General features: G+C 35.3%; 1 protein-coding gene across 5 annotated transcripts in view; it reads left to right on the forward strand.

The window, feature by feature from the left end:
• LOC107736840 (adhesion G protein-coupled receptor B3-like) overlaps nucleotides 1-6,297 on the forward strand; it is a 195,634-nt gene that overhangs the window by 156,317 nt on the left and 33,020 nt on the right. The window lies entirely within an intron of this gene.

A 6,297-nucleotide genomic window follows, 5' to 3' on the forward strand; every position in this document is an offset into this window, starting at 1 on the left:
TTTCCAAGTAATCGGCTTCCCTAAAGAATAAGTCTTTCATCATCAAACAGGTTTTTTGGTTGAGTGAAGATGCTGTTCAGATAGGAAAGCAGGGAGTGAGCATTGTCTGTTTGATATATTGCATTATTTTCAAGGCTTAAAATAACATTTATCCTGAATATGATGATGATCGGTAGATATGCATCACAGTAAACTTGAAGCAAAAGTCCCTTAGTGTTCACAGTCCAAATGGTTCAGTTATATAACAGTCTCTCTACAAGATCCGAAGCCCACGTGAATCTGAACATTTGGTGCCGTTGTGAATGGAACATCTAAAGTTCAGCATCCAGGTAGGGTGAAGCTCTTTACATGTCTGCAATTTGTTTTAAAAAGGACTAAATGGGCTCCCAGCTAGATTGAAACGCTCAAACTGATTTTTTTTCCAGCTCACAGTGAGGAGATGGTGTATATAAGTAATTCAAGATGTAATTATAAGATGCAGATCCTGATCAGTAGATCCTAGAGTCAAAATGTCTCATATTCACCATTTGAAATTCAACATCAGATATGATTGGATATGGGAAATTGTAGAACTTTGGAAGAACAAAGATTAATTATTCACTCTCATGCTTACAAACGATGCTCATTTGCCCTCGTTTGAGTAAACAAGATAAAAGAGGTTGATTTCTCACTGCTTACAAGCCTGTCAGGACTAGCACAGCTGGTGGTTTTTGGTTATCATCAGAGGAGGGTTTACACAGAGTGGAACGTTACTCCTTCGCTGCCCACACAGATAGGGCTTCGGAGTGAGTCAACACCGTTGCGGGAATAACACATTACTCAGTCACACAATCAGACATTTCAGTACAGGCAGCACAAGTCACAAGCTTTTTCCAATTCTAGTTCAAACGAGCGATCTGGGATGGAAGAAAGTGAATTCCCAAGGTTAAAACAAATGAATTTCCTGTTACAGTAAACTGATAAAAAAAAGATGACTTTGACTGTAGCTCCGTTCCAAAACCTGGTGAGATGATTGACTGGCGTTCCTCTGACTGCACCTTGAGGGAGTATGGGTTATAAAAGCATGCATTTAAGGCTTTAATTAAGCTGTTTATTGGCTCTATAAAACATTTTAAAAGACCAATGTTTTCTATTTTTTATAGTAACGTTTCTTGAAATTATTCAAATTATTTAGTACTTAATTAAAAAACATTATTAAATAATTCCAAGCAACAAAAATAAGCATTACAAAAAAAATATATATATATATATATATAAAACAGTCCCATACACTGTCATAGTTTCCAAAATCTTCATATTTATTTAAACAGCAATGCTTCTTCAGGTATAGAATGGTTGTAAGACAGAACATTCCTGTTTAAATAAATATAATTTTTTTCAGGAAAACTTGGCAGCATGCAGGAAAGTATTCTCTCCATTTTTTTATATTTTAGAGACTCGATAATTCTAAAATCATCTTTAAAACTATGAAAAACTTTTTAGTTTAAAAGCATTTTTATGATTTTTATGAACGTATAACTGAGCAAAGAAAATATATTCAGTAATTAGTTTGAGTAAAGTACAGTACATTACTCAAATCAATATTTGAATATTTTTTTCTTTGCATGGTGTAAAATTCACTATTTTGTATTAATGCTTTTCAGTTTTCTTTCCATCCATCCATCAACTTGGATGAATAACTTCACTAAGCACATTGTGGTGCATTACACTATATGTGCTACTGTCTTTAGCCAAAATGAGATATTTTAGAAGGCAGAATAGTTTTGCTGCCTACATTTTTGAACAGCTTTTGTGTTTGGGAGCATGCCTATAATGCCTTAAGGTTTTGGAACAGAGCTTTGGTGAGTTGCTTGCCATTAAACATGCCATTTACATTGTTTGTTTATTTATTTATTTATTTTTGTATTAGACATGCATCTGCTTTGACTTGTTGTGGTACAATGTATCGTTATTGACCTCATTATTCTAAGAACATACAGCGCAAGTCTTAATGACAGCAGTGTGGCAGGTCCGGTCCACCATTAATAGACCATAATTACATCTGGACCTCCGCTCTGTAAATGGTCAGTGTGTCTGTGTTACCATGACAATAAAATGTCATTCTCCAGTGTATCACTGTCTTGCCAGTTCTTTTTGCAGCCATTTGCCACGCTTCAAAGCAGCAATTTAGAGTAATTCCTGCTTCATCGTGCTGGTGAAGAAGATGCATACGTATTTCAGAGGGTGCAGGTTTTCACCTCCAGATGGTGGTCGCACATATGACGTGATGGTCATGCGAGGAAGAAGCACTCAGCCTGCGGCTTCTCTAAATGTTGAGCTGATCTGAAGGCCTGTCAGTGCTGATCATACACACTGCCATCTTCCTCTTTAATTCCACACTACATCATTTTACATTTAGCATGAGGGAGGGTTCAGCATTTCTCCCAAATGACTGCAAATATGCATTTCTATTTGTGAATTGGAAATGAAACAATGTTGACCCATCATTATAAGCAAAATCTGTATTATAGAATGATTCATTTTTTTAGTGGAACAAAGGGTTGACGTCCTCATTGCATTAAAAATGTAAAGCATTTCTACTATCCTCCCACGAAATGATTAAGCGCTGACAACAGTTTAGTCCCTTTAGTCAGTCATTTAAAATGTGCTTTTCTTTTTTCTGGTGTCTGGATCTTCTTAAGGTTTGACTAATGGCAGCTATGAAAGTAGAAGCCAGACACAGACATGCTTATACCTCGTTATATTGGATTGCAGGTTGTTAGTGAGTCAAACACAGGTTTTTGGAAAGAAATACTGAGGACATGCAACAAATAGCAAAGAATAGGAGCCTTTGATACAGACTTGCTCTTAATAAAGGAGCTTTTCCAGCTGAAATGTGGCACAAATATAGACCTTATGTCAATATGTTTTTTGTGCAATAGACCATTTAGGAGACCCATGAGAAATTACTATGTGTATTCCGCTAGAGTGTGTTGAGATGAGAGCTGAAGACAGACGTTCTGTGCTGTAGTTCTTTTAAGAGAATAAGCCAGACAGACACAGAGACTGTGCTTATTCCATTAGCAGCACCTAAAGTGTCTTATGGGGCTCTATGATTATTAAATGGTGCTCCGAGACTTCCTCTTATCTCTCGCTGCAAGAAAAGGTGCCATTTAATCCAGTGGTACGTTGTGAAGTATCCGAATGACAGTATGTAGTAGCTGTCAGTGGGAATGAAACGGCTGAGTTATATGAACCAGACTTTATTCACTTTGAGGCACTGAACATTTACTTTCAATGTAAAGTTGGTCAAAGTGTTAAAGGAGACTTTTCAGGTATGTCAGCCAGCCTTCAATTATCTCGGTGGAGTTTGGATCATTTAATTGAGCGAGATTAAATGATGCTTTGGCAGCCACAGTGACTATCTATCTATCTATCTATCTGTCTATCTATCTATCTATCTATCTATCTATCTGTCTGTCTGTCTGTCTGTCTGTCTGTCGTTTTATCATTCTATCATTCTGTCTTTTCCAACACCAACCACTGTATGTATCTTATAGTATGACATGTCTTGACAAACTTTGCTTTTCTAGTCAAAAAATTAGTTATATAAAATTATTTGAATTTCAATAAATTTTAATTGTTTCCTAATATTCAAATTGCTATTCTGCAATTCAGTTCTAATCCAGCAATTAAACTGGAATTCTAAATTCAGCTTTGTATGATGCACAACCCTTTTGAGGTTAGCCAAGAAGGAAAGTCATTGCAGAGACTGAATTATTAGTTAAAGCAATTAAAATTGTTATATTTTGATAGAAGATTACAAAGACATTTTTTAATAATGTGCACTGATAAACCATGCACAGTAAGACCAGGAAAGTGCATTATAAAGTAAATAGGATAATTTTATTTCATATTGACTTTAAAGGACAGGAAAAAAGCATCATGTTGTAGCTGCTCTCTTAAAAAATGATGGTCAGCTTTCCAAAACATTTTTCGATATCTTTTTGCACCAGACCTAAAAACATAATAAAATGATTCTAATCTTCACCTTCAAGAAGAGTCTATAATTTAGTGGCTGTATTTATGTGCAACTTCCTTTTGATCAGTTGGGGACTTGTTTATCTTCTCAAGTACTAAGATGTGAGGATAGCCCGCAGCACCTTTCCAAACACAAACATCAAGGATTTTAATTGGAGAGAACCGATCCGAATAATGTTTGAACATGATGAAAAGCATTCATAATTTAAAAAGTACTTACCTCGCTGAGTTTTTTTTTTCCTGTGGAATTTTCATTTTGTAAACGATGACACTAGTAATAGTCCATCCAGTCAGCACTGAAAGAAACTGTAGAAGAAAACATTGTATGATTATTTGTATGATCTATTCTAGATATTCTCATATTAAGCAAAGATTGGTGCAGCCATACAGTAGTCTATGAATTGTTTAGATGCTACGTGTAGTGTCTATGCTTTTATTTTACCTCACTTGTGGAATAATGGAAAGCAATATTTTTGTATTTTGGTTTAGCAGCAGCATTTGTCATAAATATTAATGTAGGTAAGGCATTTATGTCTTAAAACAGAAACAACCCTGCTCAAACAGAGTGCTGTTTGTATCAGGGTAGATGAGGGGAGTATGTAACATTAATTGGCGAGGAGAAAAGCGTTTCCAGCAATAATCTTGACAGAGTGTGAATAAATAGTTGTTCAAACGAGATATTGTACTACATTTCAAGAGTGTAATGAAGGCAGGATCACTGAAGTATCCAGACTAGGGAAAAAGGACCATTTGAAGCATGTTGTTTTCTGCTGCATAATGAGTCTGGCTTAATTAGCCTGCATATCAGCATCATGCCAGTTTGGCCCTTAGCCATGCCTTATAGCATCAACACTTCCTTTACATTGTGCTGATTTGTGAAAGCACTGAACTATTACAAACATCCACTGCTACCAGAGATTTGGTATCAGTGTATAGTGGCTTAGATTTGAGCCTGTTCCTTACAGAAAGCTGTCATATGGTTTCAGAAGACTTGGAATATAGCGAGTATGGACTACGTTGGCCAAGCTGTTCCATAAAATTCTTCTGTAGGAGGAAACTATTCCTTTAAAAAAAGTTAAACAGGCTTCGTTGAGATGGTTGTTAGAAAATCAGTGATAAAATTATCAATTGACTGAGGTTTACTGAAAAAAATGGCTGATGAAACAAGATATCTGATATTTAAAAGTTATGATTCATGTTTTGAAAACATCTTAATTATTTAATAAATGTTGCTACTGAGGAAAATTATCTATGTCAGTAGTGAATTAATGACTTTGGTAATTATGTAAATGTTTTAATTATTTTATTAAGTTGCTCCCTCCTACTATCAGAGGTTTATTTCAATTGGTAGAATCTCATTGGCAGAGGACAGTGACCTCATATTCCCATCACATATTTGGTTTTAAATTACTTAGATTATGCTATATTATTTTTATTATTATTCATGGAATCATTTAATCACATCTTCGAAGAGAATATTAAAGCTCCCTCGAAGAATCATCTGAAATGAAAGGATTCTGTGTTGATAAGAAACCATGACGGATGCCTCACGGATCAAATCATTGCGCTTAAACTCAAGGATTTGAATGCTTCTGACACATCAGCCACTTTGATGATCTGTAGAGATAGCGTTCAATAAAAAAATGCTCTAATTTGTTTTATCTATAACTTTGCCTTGGGGTGAAATGAGTCAGTTTTTTTCATGTTTGAACAGCTGAATGATAAATAATTAATGACAGCTTAATGGGCAAACTGACCTACTGCACTGGCAAACTTATGACACTGGAATCTGTAGATATTATCTGGGGTGGTATATCCCCCCCAGCCTTTTAGTTTAGTAGCTTTGTGAGGAACACAGTATTCTATAGATATTTTCTGACAGCTTGGTCCCTGCACAATATGTGATATGATAGAATGACGTAAATGCATTCCTGTAAACTGAAAACCAAGAGAGCAGAGCTGTTTAAAGTATCACCCTTGGCGAAGTGTAAGATGACAAATGCGTAAACGGAAATGAAATCTTTAGGCACCTCACGATTCGATTTGGATTCAGGGATTGACTGTGCATCTCAAGCTTTTAACAACATGGAGTTTCATTTAATTGTATTGAATTTTATTTTTGTGCATTTCGTTGGTGCTGTACTTGCACAGTTACAATAAAGTTAAATCTTATCTAAAAAAATTTACATTTTATTTCATTTCATTTTATGTTGAATAAAACACATTGCAAACCATGTACAGTGGGTATAGAAAAGAATCACCCCCTTTAAAATAATC

The sequence above is a fragment of the Sinocyclocheilus rhinocerous genome, unplaced genomic scaffold, assembly GCF_001515625.1.
Source record: "Sinocyclocheilus rhinocerous isolate Xijiao unplaced genomic scaffold, SAMN03320098_v1.1 scaffold1214, whole genome shotgun sequence".
Classification (NCBI taxonomy): domain Eukaryota; kingdom Metazoa; phylum Chordata; class Actinopteri; order Cypriniformes; family Cyprinidae; genus Sinocyclocheilus; species Sinocyclocheilus rhinocerous.